Source organism: Triticum urartu, chromosome 6 (genome assembly GCF_003073215.2).
Source record: "Triticum urartu cultivar G1812 chromosome 6, Tu2.1, whole genome shotgun sequence".
In the NCBI taxonomy this organism is placed as follows: Eukaryota; Viridiplantae; Streptophyta; class Magnoliopsida; order Poales; family Poaceae; genus Triticum; species Triticum urartu.
This window is the reverse complement of record NC_053027.1, coordinates 354,056,381-354,072,746: the sequence shown is the minus strand read 5'-3', so window position 1 is coordinate 354,072,746 and position 16,366 is coordinate 354,056,381.

The following is a 16,366-nucleotide window of genomic DNA, read 5'->3' as shown; positions in this document are numbered from 1 at the left end:
GGCAAGCTACTAGGCTTCCTTGTGTCCCACAGGGGGATCGAGGCCAATCCAGAGAAGTTCAAGGCCATTGAAGACATGAGTCCACCGCAAACCCTCAAGGAAATGCAGAAGCTTGCTGGATGGGAGACTGCATTGGGACACTTTATTTCCAAGCAGGGAGAGCGAGCCCTACCCTTCTTCAATCTGATGAAGAAGAAGGGCCCATTCGAGTGGACCCCTGAGGCGGACCAAGCATTTCAAGACCTCAAGAGATACCTGACTATCCATCTAGTGATGGTGGCGCCGCGACCTCTCGAGCCCCTAGTGCTCTATCTTGCCGCCACTCCCTACTCCGCCAGCATGGATCTAGTGGCAGTTTGGGAAGAACACCAAGCCAAGGGCACATCGCACCGAGCTACACCCCCAACAAAGACGACACAAGACCAGGAGTGCGCCACAAGGGCCGCCACATCAACAGCGGAAGAGCAAGCTCAGCAGGACGACGCTCCCGAACCCGCAAAGGCCTCGACAAGCGATCAAGCATTGGGGGCTCCACCACCTCAGGAGGCACCCCAACTGCCGGAAGATGCAAGCCGCATCAGCACGCCTACCCTCGTCGAGCACCCGGTATACTTCGTCAGCACGGTATTGCGGGATGCCAGAGCATGGTACCCCATGTCTCAGAAGCTCCTGCTCGCGCTCCTGGTGGCCTCACGAAAGCTGCGGCACTACTTTCAAGGCCACCACATCAAGGTCGTCTCAGCCTACCCATTGGAGAAAGTTCTCAAGAGCCCCAACTCTACTAGAAGGGTCGCTGAGTGGAACATCGAGTTGCAAGCATTCTAGTTGGAGTTCAGCACTACCAGGGTCATCAAGGGAGCCGCACTCGCTGATTTCGTGGCAGAATGGGTAGACGCCCCGACGCTTGAAGTAGGTGAAGATCGGTCCCTCTCGCCGGGAAGTGAGGCGCCTGACGGCTGGGTCATGTATTTAGATGGTGCCTTCGCACATCAGGGCGCGGGGCCTGGAGCGGTGCTCATCTCACCCACTCAAGACAAGCTCTACTACACTGTGCAGCTCTGCTTTCTGTAGGGCGAGAAGGTCTCCAGCAACATTGCAGAATATGAAGGCCTCATAGCTGTCCTGAAAGCTGCGACATCTCTGGGGGTGAAGCGCCTCACCGTTAGGGGTGACTCGCAGCTCCTCGTCAACTTCTCCAACAAGGTGTACGAGCCGAAGGACGAGGACATGGAAGCATACCTCGCGGAGGTGCGCAAGATGGAGAAGCAATTCCTGGGCCTGGAGTTGCATCACGTGCCCTGTGGAACCAACAAGGAAGCTGACGACATCACCAGAAGAGCATCCAAGCTACAGCCCCAAGAGCCTGGTGTCTTCGAGGAGCGGCTCTTCAAGCCATCAGCAACACCACCACTTTCAAGAACAGCTTAGCCTCGGGAGGAACTCCCGCAGCCGCCTTCCACAGGAGCCCCGGCCTGTGGCCCGGCCTCGGGAGCACGCCTACCCTTGGCGCTTGAGCCCCAGGAGGGATACTGGACCAAGGAATTCAAGGAATACCTGATGCAAGGGATGTTGCCGGAGAAGGAGGAGGACACGGAGCGCATGGCCTGGCAGGCCACATCATACTGCATCCGGGATGGTGAGTTATACAGGAAGCCGCCAAATGACGTTTCACTGTGTTGTATCTCCAGGGAACAAGGGAAAGAGCTGATAGCTGACATACACGGCGGGGACTGTGGGCACCATTCGTCGTCGCAAATCCTCGTCGGCAAGGCATTCCGCATCGGATTCTACTGGCCTATGGCGCTCAATGACACAGATGAGCTGGTGAAGTCCTACGAGGCCTGCCAATTCCACGCCAAGCAGATCCATCAGCCAGCCCAGGGCCTTCAGACCATTCCACCCTCGTGGCCGTTCGTAGTATGGGGGCTAGATATGCTGGGCCCGTTCTCTCGGGCGCCGGAGGGCTATCGATACCTCTATGTCGCCATCGACAAGTTCACTAAGTGGGCGGAGGTCTAAGCCGTCCGCACCATCCCAGTTGGCTCTGCGGTCAAGTTCATCAAGGGCCTCGTGAGCCGTTTTGGGTTCCCCAACCGCATCATCACCGATAATGGCTCACAGTTCACTAGTAATCTTTTCAAGTCATATTGTGCTAACCTTGGAACACAGATCTGTTACGCTTTGGTAGCGCACCCCATGAGCAATGGCCAGGCTGAACATGCCAACGCGGAGGTCCTGAGAGGCCTCAAGACCAGGACCTTCAAGAAGAAGCTCGAGGCCTGCGGCAGGGGCTGGCACGACGAGCTCCAGTCCGGGTTGTGGTCCATCCGCACCACTGCCACCAAGCCGATGGGCAAGACCGCGTCTTCCTCGTCTACAAAGCAGAAGCAGTCCTCCCTCACGAGGTCAGACATCACTCCGCACTGGTCCTGGCGTTTGATGAAATGCATCAGGACGCCAGGCGGGGGATGGACCTCGTGCTGCGGGAGGAACGTCGCCGCGAAACAGCACTACGGGCAGCAAGATACCAGCAGGCGCTGTGGCGGTACCACTGCCGCAACGTTCGCTCCAGGATGCTCGAGGTGGGTGACCTCGTCCTGAGGCGGGACCTCTCTAGGGAAGGACTGCATAAGCTCTCACCTATGTGGGAGGCCCGTTCAAGGTCTTCCATGTCTCCAGGCCTGGTGTCGCGTGCCTGGAGGCATGGGACGGGGTACCTATCCAGAATGCCTGGAACATTCAGCACCTCTGGAAGTTCTACGCCTGAAGAAAGGCCCAGGGCCTGTGAAGAAGGCCCGATGCCTGTGAAGAAAGGCCCAGCGCCTGTGAAGATCGCCGCCCATGACACTCTCACGTAATAACAAGTGGGGCTGTACACGCCCCGGAGTCTCAGGAGTGCCGCCCTTAGGCCTCGGGGGCTCACTCCCACGTCTTAGTGGCAGCACTTAGCTCCGCGCTGGTGGGAAGACGTCGAAGACTAGACTAGGTGCCGGACGCGCCTTTTCATTTGCTTTCCGAAGTTGGCTCGCCTCTCTTTAATTGAAATTTTCTTTCCGGTGTCTCTTGCTGGTCCCGGCTTTTCTCTTTCCACCTTTGTTTCTGCCTTCATTTCTTTAATCGACCTATACTCTCTCGCGCGTTCCTTGCGAGGGGGCTGAACAGGTACCTTCGTGAGCTTCCTTCTTCTGTTTTTCGTGAGGTACCCTCATTCAAGCCCACAAGCTGGCGCCCCTCTCTCTCAATCCGTGCCCCTCGGGTACCATGATACGAAGCGCTGGGCAAGGCCAGCGGCGCTGCGACCAAGCCTCGGGAGAACGATAAACCTCTTGACGAATTTTTTGCAGTTCCTAAGTGCGTATCAGGTCAAGGAAACCTCGACAGGCACCAGGGAGCAAGAAAGCGCCTCGTGAGGAGGAGGCTACTTCGAGCAAGTCAAGCTAAGTTATCCCTACACAAAACGACGATGTTGCGACACAGCACAGGAGCAACAAACATAGCATAGTTATTGAGATCATAGTTCGATACACGCCCCTCTGGGGCCCATTCTGGTTTCTTTTTGATGCAGGAAGGAAAGGAAGAACAAAATAAAAGCGGCATCTGCCCCTACAACGGTTCACGGGGGCAGGCTCCCGGCGTCGTCCTGAGCTTAGCCGGACCCCTCCTCGCGCTTCACGGAGGCGCGGCAACAAGACGACCCACTGCCGAACTCAAAGCGGGCGCGGTGGCGTGGATGCTAGTCGTAACCGCCGTTGCTGGGGCTGTCGTTGGAGGAAGAGTCGCTGTAGCTCGATGAGACGTGGTTGGCCCCAAGGGCGGGTTCGCCCTCATCCTCATCACGACCATCGCCAAGTCCGAGCACCTCCTCACCGTCGTTGACCTCGGGGCAGCACCCAGCGCGATGACCATCTTCCCCAAACACCCTCACGTAGAGGGTCGCATCACCGTCATACTTGAAGTGGAGGGTGCACCGCCTTCCTAGGCCGCGCGTGCAGGCAAACGTCTGCCAGCCACGGGCAAGGGCTATGTTGCCTGCAACAGAGACCTCGACCGTGACCCAGGAAGCCCTGCTGCAGCAGCCGTTCGCCTGCAGTGAGAGCCCACCTTGACCAGAGGCTGGCAGCTCGTCGACAAAGAAACGCGGGAGCTGAAGCCAGTTGTCGGCCGGGTTCTCCCACCACATGACGAACTCCGGCAGCACCTCAGCCGAGTGGAAGCATGACCGGGGAGGCCGTGCGACCACGGCACGTCTCCCTTCATCGACAGGACCGCCATGACCGGAGCGGCCCCTACCACGCAAAGCGGCACCGCCACGGATACGCGGGGCCGCGGCGGGGGTCGCGGTGTGCTTGCGGGGACGGCCACGTCCACGCTTGGGCGCCGGAGAGCTAGTCCCCTCGCGAGTTGTAACACCCACAATGCGGCTATATCTCTCACGTGTCGGGGCACGACTTAGAGGCATAACCGCATGGTAGGCATGTCACAAGAGGGGTAATCTTTACACATCCCATGTACTGAATAAGGAAGGGGTAAAGAGTTGGCTTACAATCGCCACTTCACACAATACATAAATATAGCATACATCATCCAGAATACAATCAAGGTCCAACTACAGAACCAAAATAAAGAAAGACAACCCCAAATGCTAGATCCCCGATCGCCCCAACTGGGCTCCTCTACTGATCATCCGGAAAAGAAACATAATAATGAGTCGAATCCTCATCGAACTCCCACTTGAGTTCGGTAGCGTCCGTTGCACTAGCATCATCGGCACCTGCATCTATTTGGAAGTATCTGTGAGTCATGGGGACTCAGCAATCTCACACCCTCGCGATCAAGACTATTTAAGATTAAAGGGAGGAAAAGGTAGACAGGTGGAGCTGCAGCAAGCACTAGCATGTATGGTGGCTAACTTACGCAAAAGAGAGCGAGAAGAGAAGCAAAGCACGGTCGAGAAGCTATAAAGATCAAGAAGTGATCCTGAAACTACTTACGTTCAAGCATAACACGAGACTGTGTTCTCTTCCCGGACTCCGCCGAAAAGAGACCATCATGGCTACACAAGCAGTTGATTCATTTTAATTAAGTTAAGTGTCAAGTTTTCTACAACCGGATATTAACAAATTCCCATCTGCCCATAACCGCGGGCACGACTTTCGAAAGTTCAAAACCCTGCAGGGGTGTCCCAACTTATCCCATCACAAGCTCTCACGGTCAACGAAGGATATTCCTTCTCCCAGGATGACCCGATCAGACTGGAATCCCGGTTACAAGACATTTTGACAATGGTAAAAAAGACCAGCGAAGTCGCCCAATGTGCCGACAAATGCCGAGAGGAGCCGCACATATCTGGTTCTTGGGGCACACCGGATGAACACTATGTACAACTAAAACAAACCCCCAAGTTTCCCCGAGGTGGCACTGCAAGTGGCTCTGTTTTGGACCAACACTCAGAGGAGCATTGGTCCGGGGGTTTAAAATAAAGATAACCCTTGAGTCCGCGGAACCCAAGGGCAAAAAGCTTAGGTGGCAAATGGTAAAACCAAGGATGGGCCTTGCTGGACAGTTTTATTCAAGGAGAACTATCAAGGGGTTCCCATGACACCCAACCGCGTAAGGAATGCAAAATCAAGGAACATAACACCGGTATGACGGAAACTAGGGCGGCAAGAGTGGAACAAAACACCAGGCATAAGGCTGAGCCTTCCACCCTTTACCAAGTATATAGGTGCATTAACGTAAACAAGATATAATAGTAATGATATCCCAACAATAACCATGTTCCATCATGGAACAAACTCCATCTTCACCTACAACTAGCAACACTATAAGAGGGGCTGAGCAAAGTGGTAAGATAGCCAAACAACGGTTTGCTAGGAAAGGTGGGTTAGAGTCTTGACATGGCAATATGGGAGGAATGATATAGAAAGTGGTAGGTATCGTGGCATAGCAATAGAGCGAGCAACTAGCAAGCAAAGATAGAAGTGTTTTCGAGGGTATGGTCATCTTGCCTGCAAAGTTCTCTGAGTTGACGAAAAATTGATCCTCGTAAGCGTACTCAACGGGTTCCTTGATCACATACTCGTCTCCCGGCTCTAACCAAATCAAGAAGACAAGCAAAGGACCCAACAATCAACCATGGTGCAATGCGCAAGCAACATGATGCAAAACATGCCATGACACGCGGGATGTGATATGCAATGCATATGCATGCTTCGGAAGGGAAAGATTGAACCAGGCCTCAACTTGGCAAACCAAGTGTGGTGCTGGAAAGATGAATTGATTTCGGTTGAAATCGATATAAAGATCACCAGAATCGGATGCACGGTTTGCAAATGGCAAGCAAAACAAGAATGGCACAATTCTGCGATTAACAACACGATGCCATCTAGAATGCAATAAGAAACTAAGCTACTGCACTCCAAGATAACAACAAAGCACGTGGTAGTGATCTACTCAAGATTATTGTCAGGACCCCGATTCCAAGTCACATCGATCTAGCCGGTAACACCTCATATCACTTTGCGGCCTCACGCACGGTATCCCACGGGTGACGCCTTACCATGGCCCGGGACCGTTTGCGCCTTTTGGCTCATGTATATGATAGTGTCACTAGCATCCATATGACAGAGAACCCGGGCCGACATGGCTAGTCGTGAACCCAAAGCGGCATAGACCTATGGAGACAGGCATACATGAATCACATCGAACATGTCGGTCATCAATGAGTGATTCCGGGCTGTAGCACTGGGCTAACAGGACTCCGGGGAACCCCGGGCTGTAGCAGGCTAGGCAGGACTCCGGAAGTCACCATGTGAAATTTCCCCGAAGGGACAGACATAGGGACGAAGTGAAACACATGCCGGCCAGTCAAGTGTCCTGAGCAGTAGTGCTGGGCTAGCAGGACTCCGGTGAACCGGGCTATAGCGGACTACTATGGCTAGAGGAACACTAGACTACATTTCCCCATAAGAAAGGCTGTCAAGGATAAACAACTAGATTGTCGGATCCCACTCATACCAAGCATTTCAATCATACACACAATATGCCTGATATGAGTACATACAACATGGCATCACAACAAAACTCTACAACTCAAGTACTTTATTTAAAGGCTCCAGAGAGCCATACATAACATGTTCATACAGATAGGGGTCACATGACCCGACACTCAATTCATACAAACATACAAGCACATGCGGAAGCAACTAGTCTGGGTACAGACTCTAGAAAGAAAGAAGGCATCTCGGAGCCTGTCTATCTACATAGGCCCTCCATGGCCAGGGTCACTACCTGGGTGGCTAGTCACTCATCGACGTCAAGGTCTACATAGAACCCATCGGAGGGGGCAGTGTTGTCGTCTGAAAACAATAAATAAGCAAAACATGAGTACAAAGGTACTCAGTAAGTCTTACATCAGAACCTACTATACATGCTTATTCTCAAGAAGGCGGTGGGGTTGATGCAGCAAGCCAGCTTTGACTCTTGGCTAAAGCTATCCTACGGAACTCACCAGTAAAATAGTTTTCGCACACGAGTCCACTACTCACCAACACAATACTCCACCTGGGATCCTCCCTCGTCATCCTACGAGAGGGCCATCCTCGGTACTCACACTTATCTTGAGTCTTTTAGTAGTATCCATTAACTTGTCTATGAACTGTATAGCAACCAAGTAGTCCTTTACCGCGGACGCGGCTATTCGAATAGTTTATACCCTGCAGGGGTGTACTTCGTCACACATGTTTCCACCACTTAGCGTCTGCACACGACATGTGCTCGGCAGACTTCAAGCGAAAAGACGTGGGTGTAGACCACGACCTGACTAACCTCACAAGTCTCTAGTCCAGGTTTATCGCCTATTCAGGTTCCATCCGCAAGGAAATCCGGCCGGGTGTCCTCAACGGCCCCAAACGATGTGAACAGGGTTCCCAGACACCAAACGGGTGACTCGGTACACTGTGCCACGGTGTATCTACCGCAACATAGCCCACCCCTAGGGTCAGCGCTACGCACGGCCGCCAACACGTCCTACAAACACCAGAAACTAGTTGCAACTCCTGGACAGAGGCGAGGGGTCAGTAAGTCGAGCGGGGTCATATTTCAGGGCCCAATGTGTGGTAGTAGCTTGAATCTTAAATCACGCATACAGATCTCATTGCTTAGGGATGGCCTCAATGAAACAACCCACCATGTACTCCTACATGGCCTCTCATCGATACCTTTACCAAAACATGTTCAACGCATCCCTCACATTACCGGCATAAGCATTTCACTCTAGCCCATCTCCCAGATGAACCAGACCTGGCACAACTCTAAGCATAGCAGGCATAGAAAAGTAGGAATCACATACATGGCTCAATCAACTCCTACACATGCTAGTGGGTTTCATCTAGTTACTGTGGCAATGACAGGTCATGCAGAGGATAAGGTTTCAACTACCGTAGCACACAGTAGTTTGAATCGCGTTGTCTTAATGCAGTAAACAAGAGCAGAAGCGAGAACATGGGTTTGTATCGGAATGATCAATGGTTGCTTGCCTGATGGAGTGGTAGTGGGATACTGCCCTTCAGTTGGATACTCGTGGATATCCTCGGAGGCAGAACCTACCACGAAGAACACATCGTAATACAATCAACACATGACGATATGCAACAATATGATGCATGCTATGACATGGCAATATGAATGTGTCTTGGCCTAATGCAAGTTATATTAGAAAGGAATGAACTCATTTGAATCAAAGATTGAAATATTAGCTCATTAAACATGGCCTTAATAGTGCTTTTCCTTATTCTGCCTAAACAGCAAGGTAACTTGTTTTGTCATGCATGAAACCATTACAGTTGGATAGATTGAATTTTTCTGATAATTTTTCATATATAATTTATCTCATTTGGAGCTATGGTTGAATTTCTATGAATTTTTGAAGTTTGAACTATTTTCTGGAATTTCCTGAATAAGAATAAATCCAAAAAATCAATTACTGCGTCAGCATTGCGTCAGGGTGACGTCAGCAGGTCAAACGCGCCAGCCCAGGTCAAACCTGACTGGTGGGCCCCTTCTGTCAACCTCTCAGCTAATTAGCAAAATTAGATTAACACTAATTAGTTGTCAGTGGGGCCTGGGCCCACATGTCAGTGACTGATTTAATTAAAATTAATTAAGACTAATCCTAATTTAGTTAGCCGACCGGCCCCACCTGTCATAGACTCAGGGGGGGTCTTCCTGGGCCCACCCAGGGATTAAACCGGGTCAACTCGCCGGCGGCTCGACGCCGGCGAGGCCCGAGACGGCGGAGGGCTTCGGATTTGGTCCTCCGGTGACCAAATCGACGGCGGAGACGTGCTACGCGTAGCTGGGGCTCGTGCGCATCTAGTGGGGCAAGTAGGAGGAGCTGGGGTGGAGCGAGCTCGCCGGAATCGAGCTCATGGCGGCGGCCGGAGTTCGGGCGAGGTCGGTTTCGAGGCTACGGTGCATGGGAGGAAGAACTGGTGGTGGCTACGGGTCCCTGGTGCTGCGCTGAGCACGTTGAGGCGCTCGGACGCGTGCTTGCACGGCCGTAGCCACAACGGCGGCATGGCCGGCGGCGAGGAGCGCTCGGGCTCGGAGGGGGCGGTGGCTACGAGGCGTAATCGAGCACGGGAACTAGGGGGAAAGGAAGAGGAGCTCACAGCGGAGTCGGAGAGGGGGTCAGCGGGCTCGGGGAGGTCTTGGCGGCGGCGAATTCGACCGGAGATGGCTCGGGTGCACGAGGTTGAAGACGAGGGCGAAGGCGGCGATGCAGGGCCTCCGGCGATGCGTGGCTCGGTGGGGAGGACGAGGGAGTCGAGGCGGAGCTAATGGGCTCGTCAGAGGGGCGAGGGGGTGTCTGTGGTGGCAACTACGGCGATCGGCGGCGAGGTACGCGCTCGGCCGTCGCGGGAGAGAGAGAGGGAGACGAGGGGGAGAGTGAGCGAGTGCGAGAGGGAGACGTGGGGGGTCGCGTGGCACTTCAGGGCGTCTCCCGGGCGTCGGCGGAAGCAGGAGGTGGCCGGCGTGTGGCCGCGGGCGCCGGCCACGCGCTCCGCGTCCTTCTGGCGCGAGCAGGACGACGACTGGCAGCGCCAGCAGGCTGGGCCGAGCCAGGTGGCTGGGCCAGCACAGGTAAGGCCCAGGTGGGCTTCTTTCTCCTCTTTTTTTATTTAGTTTCTGTTTTCTATTTAACTGCAACTGTTTAGCTTTAAATAAAATACTAAAACATTTCCAAAAATCCTGAAAATAAATGTGGCCTCTGTTTAGATTATTTCCAACAGGAAACATTTATTCCCAGAATTATTTGAGCATTTAGATTATTTTATAGCATTTAAATGCCAAATTCAAATACTTATGATTTAATTCAATGACCTTCTGTTGACCTAGAAAATTGTGCACCAATTTTGCCAGAGGTTCTAACCTAAGACAAAGAGAGTGAACTTTTTAGAAGGGCATTTCAGGTTCATTGAAAATATTTTTAGTAAACCCTAGTTGTTTCCAAGGGGGGGTGTGTTGGGGGTTCTGTCTTTCCCAATTCAAATTTAAGAGGAATTTAAACATGATGCACATTCTAATGCTTGAACTAGCTAGGGTGTGACAACTCACCCCCACTCAAAAGAATCTCGTCCCGAGATTTAGGATCCTCCGGGAAGAAGGCGGGGTACTCAAGTCGAAGACGATCCTCCCTTTCCCAAGTGGCTTCTTCCTCGGAATGGTGTGACCATTGGACCTTGAGAAACTTGATATTATGACATCGAGTGGTACGCTCGGCTTGATCAAGGATACGAACGGGATATTACCGATAAGAAAGGTTATCTTGTAGATCAAGCGTTTCGTGATCCACTCCATGGATAGGATCCGCGAAGCAACGCCTGAGTTGTGAAACGTGGAAGACATCATGAACTCTGGAAAGATGCGGAGGTAGTTCCAATTGGTAGGCAACTTCTCCTCGTTTGGCAAGAATGCGAAAGGGTCCAATATAACGAGGAGCCAATTTGCCTTTGATACCGAAACGATGGGTTCCCTTTAACGGAGTAACCCGAAGGTAGGCCTTCTCGTCGACTTCATAAGTCACAGGTTTATGTTTACGATCATATTGACTCTTTTGACGAGATTGGGCTGTTTTCAATTTCTCACGAATAACGCGAACCTGCTCTTCTGCTTCCTGAATCATATCCGGGCCAAAGAGCTGTCTTTCCCCGGTTTCTGACTAGTTAAGAGGCGTTCGACATTTTCATCCATAGAGAACTTCGAAAGGAGCTTTCCCCAAACTAGCTTGATAACTGTTGTTATAGGCAAACTCCGCGAATGGAAGGCATTTCTCCCAACTCATTCCGAACGAGATAACAGAAGCTCGGAGCATATCTTCCAGAATTTGATTGACTCGCTCTACTTGACCACTTGATTGAGGATGGAAGGCGGTACTAAAAGAGAGACGAGTTCCCATAGTATTTTGGAAGCTTTCCCAAAATCAAGAGGTGAAGAGACTCCCACGGTTTGAGTTAATTTCCAATGGAACACCATGAAGAGATACTATTTGGGAGATGTATAGATCAGCTAGCTGGCTAGTAGTGATACTCTCATGAACAGGTAGAAAGTGGGCTACTTTGGAAAGTCGGTCGATCACAACGAAGATGGCATTATTCCCTCTCTTGGTCCTGGGAAACCCAGTGATGAAATCCATACTGATTTTATCCCATTTCCATTCAGGAATAGCCAAAGGTTGAAGGGTGCCAGCAGGCCGTTGATGCTCTGCTTTAACACGACGACAGACGTCGCAACTAGCAATGTATTGAGCGATTTCTCTCTTCATCCTAGTCCACCAAAACCTCTGGCGTAGGTCTTGATACATTTTAGTACTACCGGGATGAATGGTGAGAGGGGATTCATGAGCTTCCTTAAGGATCAACTGGCGTAGATGTTGTTTCTTGGGAACCACCAAACGGTTCTCGAAAAAGACAGCACCTCGCTCATCCATGGAGAAACATTTAGCAACTCCGCTAGCGATGTTTTCCTTAATCCGGGATATGCCCTTATCACGCTTCTGGGCAGCTATGATTTGATCCATAAGGGTAGGTTTCGCCACCAGGGTGGATAGGAATCCTCGAGGAACAATGTGAAGATTAAGCTTACGAAATTCCTCATGGAGAAGTGGTTGACTTTGTTGTAACATCAGGTTGTTACAATAGGACTTACGGCTTAGCACATCAGCCATGACATTGGCTTTGCCTGGGGTGTAAGTTATTCCTAAGTCGTAATCCGAGATCAACTCGACCCAACATCTTTGCCTGAGATTCAAATCTGGTTGGGTGAAGATATATTTCAAACTTTGGTGATCGGTGAAGATCTCGCAATGATTACCGAGAAGGTAATGTCGCCAGGTTTTAAGTGCATGGACTATAGCTGCAAGCTCTAGATCATGTGTGGGATAATTTTCCTCATGTGGGTGTAATTTCCGTGAAGCATAGGCAATTACCTAATGATCTTGCATGAGTATGCAACCTAGTCCTTGTCGCGAGGCGTCGCAATAGATAATAAAGTCCTTGGAGAAATCTGGTGGTACCAGTACGGGAGCAGATGTCAGGCGTCTTTTTAGTTCCTGAAAACTGAACTCGCACTGTGGAGTCCACTCGAACTTTTTATCCTTCTTGAGGAGTTCAGTTAGAGGTTTAGCAACCTTGGAGAAATTTTTGACGAAGCGGCGGCAATAGCTCGCTAAGCCAAGGAAGCTCCGAACTTGCTTAACCGTCTCAGGTGGAGTCCAATCAAGGACGGCTTGAACTCGCTCGGGATTGACAGCAATACCCTTACCAGAAATTACATGGCCTAGATAGGTCACTTCTGGCAACCAAAATTCACACTTGGAGAATTTGGCATAAAGGCGATGCTCGCGAAGTTTCATCAATACCAGCCTTAGATGTTCGGCATGTTCTTCTTCATTCTTGGAGTAGATGAGTATGTCATCGAGGTATACTACGACAAATTTGTCCAAGTACTCCATGAAAACCGAGTTCATTAACCGGGAAAAGGTGGCTGGGGCATTGGTTAAACCGAAGGACATCACGGTGTACTCGTATTGGCCATAACGAGTAACAAAGGCCGTTTTGGGAATGTCCCCGTTTCTGATTTTGATTTGATGGTAGCCCAACCTCAAATCCATCTTGGAAAAGACTGAGGATCCAGTGAGCTGATCATACAGATCGTTGATCCTGGGAAGCGGATATTTGTTCTTGATGGTGACCAAATTGACAGGTCGGTAATCCACAACCATTCGATCCGTTCCATCCTTCTTCTTGACGAAGAGGACGGGGCAAGCCCAAGGAGAGGAACTAGGACGGATGAAACCCTTTTTCAAGGACTCATCGAGTTGGTTCTTAAGCTCGGCTAGTTCTAAGGGTGCCATCTTGTAGGGTCTTCTAGAGATTGGAACGGTTCCTGGGACAAGGTCTATCACGAACTCAACATCCCTGTCAGGTGGAACACCTGGCAGTTCTTCTGGAAAAACATCCGGAAAGTCTCGGACTACCGGAACATCCTCAAGGTCTGGAAGAGGGTTAGCATTTAGAGAGTAAAGCTGGCGCTTGGCCACTCGAGTTAAGACATTGACTGTCTTGCCCGATGGGTGAGTAAGTTGAACGGTTCTAGTGGCACAATCGATCTTAGCATAATGAGCTGACATCCAGTCCATACCCAAGATGATATTTATGTCGGAGGACTTGAGACTATTAAGGATGCAAGGAAGACAAGTCTGTCGACAAGAATTTCGTTCCCATGGCTTACTCTAGAAGTTTGCCATTTGGAACCCGGGGTTTGAATTACCATGGAAGTGGGCATGTCACAGAATGTCGTGTTATGCAATCGAGCATAGCTCTCGGATATGAATGAATGAGATGCTCCAGTATCGAAAAGAACGGATGTCGGATGGCAGTTAACAAGGAGCGTACCAAGGACGACGTTGGGATCCTCATGAGCCTCCTCGGCTGAAACATAGTTGACATGGCCACGTGCAGTGGTGGCCGGCTTGGCGTAAAATGTTTTTCCCCGCTGGCTTACCACGGCCAACGGACTTCCCAGTTTGATTGGAGTTGTTGTTCTGGGGACACTCTCGGCTATAGTGACCCGGCTCTCCACACTTAAAGCATGTCACCACATTGGGGCGTGGAGCAGCATTAGCAGCGGGGCCACCATAGGGCTTGGGCGGTGCAAATTGCTGGTTGGGACGAGGCGCCTCAAAGGATGGCCTCGGGATGAACCTGGGTGGCAGTGCCGTGCTTGGGATCCACACCCGGCGCTTCTGAGCTCCCGAGCCAGATGAAGAGCCAAAATCACGGGAGTGCTTGCGTGAAGCGTCATAATCGGTCTGGCCTGTCTCAGCGCCGATGGCTTTATTGACCAGCTTTTGAAAAGATGTGCACTCGTGCAGACGGAGATCGCGGCGAAGCTCAGGGCTAAGTCCCTTGCGGAACCTTGCCTGCTTCTTAGCGTCAGTAGAAACCTCTTCAGGGGCATAGCGTGCCAGATTCCCAAATTCACGACTATATGCATCCACAGTTAGTCTTCCTTGGGTGAAGTTGCAGAACTCCTCCCTCTTGCGATCCATGAGACCTTCCAGAATGTGATGCTCACGGAAAGCCTCACTGAATTCAGCCCAAGAAGTGATTTGGCCGACCGGGCGCATAGCTTCGAAGTTTTCCCACCAAAGGCTAGCAGGGCCTTCGAGGGGATAGGCAGCATAGGTAACCTTGTTGGCTTCGGCTACGTTGGCAGAACGTAGCTTGTGGGTGATGCTGCGAAGCCAGTCATCCGCGTCGAGGGGCTCGACGGAGTGATTAAACTTTGGCGGGTATAGCTTGATAAAGTCATTGATTGACACCAAGTCATTTCGCGGGTGGCATGCAGTGTTCTGCTCAATCCGCTCTAGCAGGCGGTTAGTCTCACGCTTGTTTCTTTCCGCCTCTAGCATCACTTCGGCCAGAGAAGGCGGGTGAGGCAGATTCTCACCTCTAGCTGCACTGGCTTCCCCCTGCTCCGGGGCAGCAGGGTTGCTGCGGGTGTTGACCATCCTAAGAGGAAACAAGACAACGGTTTAGACAAGGATGGCTCAAACTTAGCAAGGAAGTGCAGAATGTAATGGATAACACAGAATGCCGAGATGTTCATCCGTATGTCATGGTAATATAAAACTGCCATATATATACCAACGGTCATACACATCATACATAGCTCAGTACAAGCCCAGGCTACAGTACAACTATGATGAAAGACATTACATCTCATCAGAGGCATTCCAAGCTCCTACACATTATTTGTCTACACCTCCGGAATTGATTACACACAAAGTCATATTCCACAAGTCACACAGGACAGTGGAGATACAACTACTACAATACTAGTGGTACTACTACTAACTCAGACAGCTCCGTAGTAGTTCTCATAGAAGTCGCCTCCGTAGCCTGGAAGTTCAACATGACCATCCGGGAACAGACAGTCCTGAGGAGCCTGTGGACCAAAGGGGCTAGGATGAGGTCTTGGACCAACAAACGGTGGCCTGCGGGGACCACGGGGTGGGGTGATGCCTCCCACATCACGCCAATCCACCATGTCTGGCAGAGCTGATCTCACAGGATACAGATCCCTTGTATCCATACATCCAGCTTGCACCGCAGGTGCAAACCGAGTCAATGTGGCCCAATGATCAGCACGGGTATTAAAAAGCTCCAACCTCAAGGCCTGATTCTCTCGGTCCTTATCTTCGAGCATCTCGGCAGTGGTACGAGTTAATGAGTCCTCCTGAGTGGAGTCAGCATAGATAGCCTGAAGATACCCTTGCGCTCCCGGAAGTGAAGCTGTCATGTAACGGAAGTCGGTGTTCCGAAGCAGGCCAGTCCGGACTCGCAAGATGGTCATCATGGAATAGGCAGCATCCTGCACAGCCATCTCAACAGTAACCCCGAGTCCATAGGAACAGTGAAGGGGCTCGGTAGATCCAGGATAAGAAGGAAATATCCTGACGGTGCAGAGATATTGGCTTTGATTAAAGTCGCGGAACTGCTCTTCGACGGTGTATTCGGGATACCAACGGTAGCCCGTCTCGATCATTACCCGGACTAACATAGCAGTATGACCGGGCACGTCGAGGCACCGGGTCAGGCGAACCACTTGATTTTGAACATGGTTGGCCATCTGAAAGCACAACCACAATGCAAAGGATTCAGAATTTCTAGGGAAAATTGGACAACATAACAGCTGTAAATGCTCAGAAAAAGATTTGAGTCATCCACAACAGTTCGCAATACCACTCAACAACATCATATCAAGATTCTGATCCAATTAGCAACATACTAAAGTAGTAGAA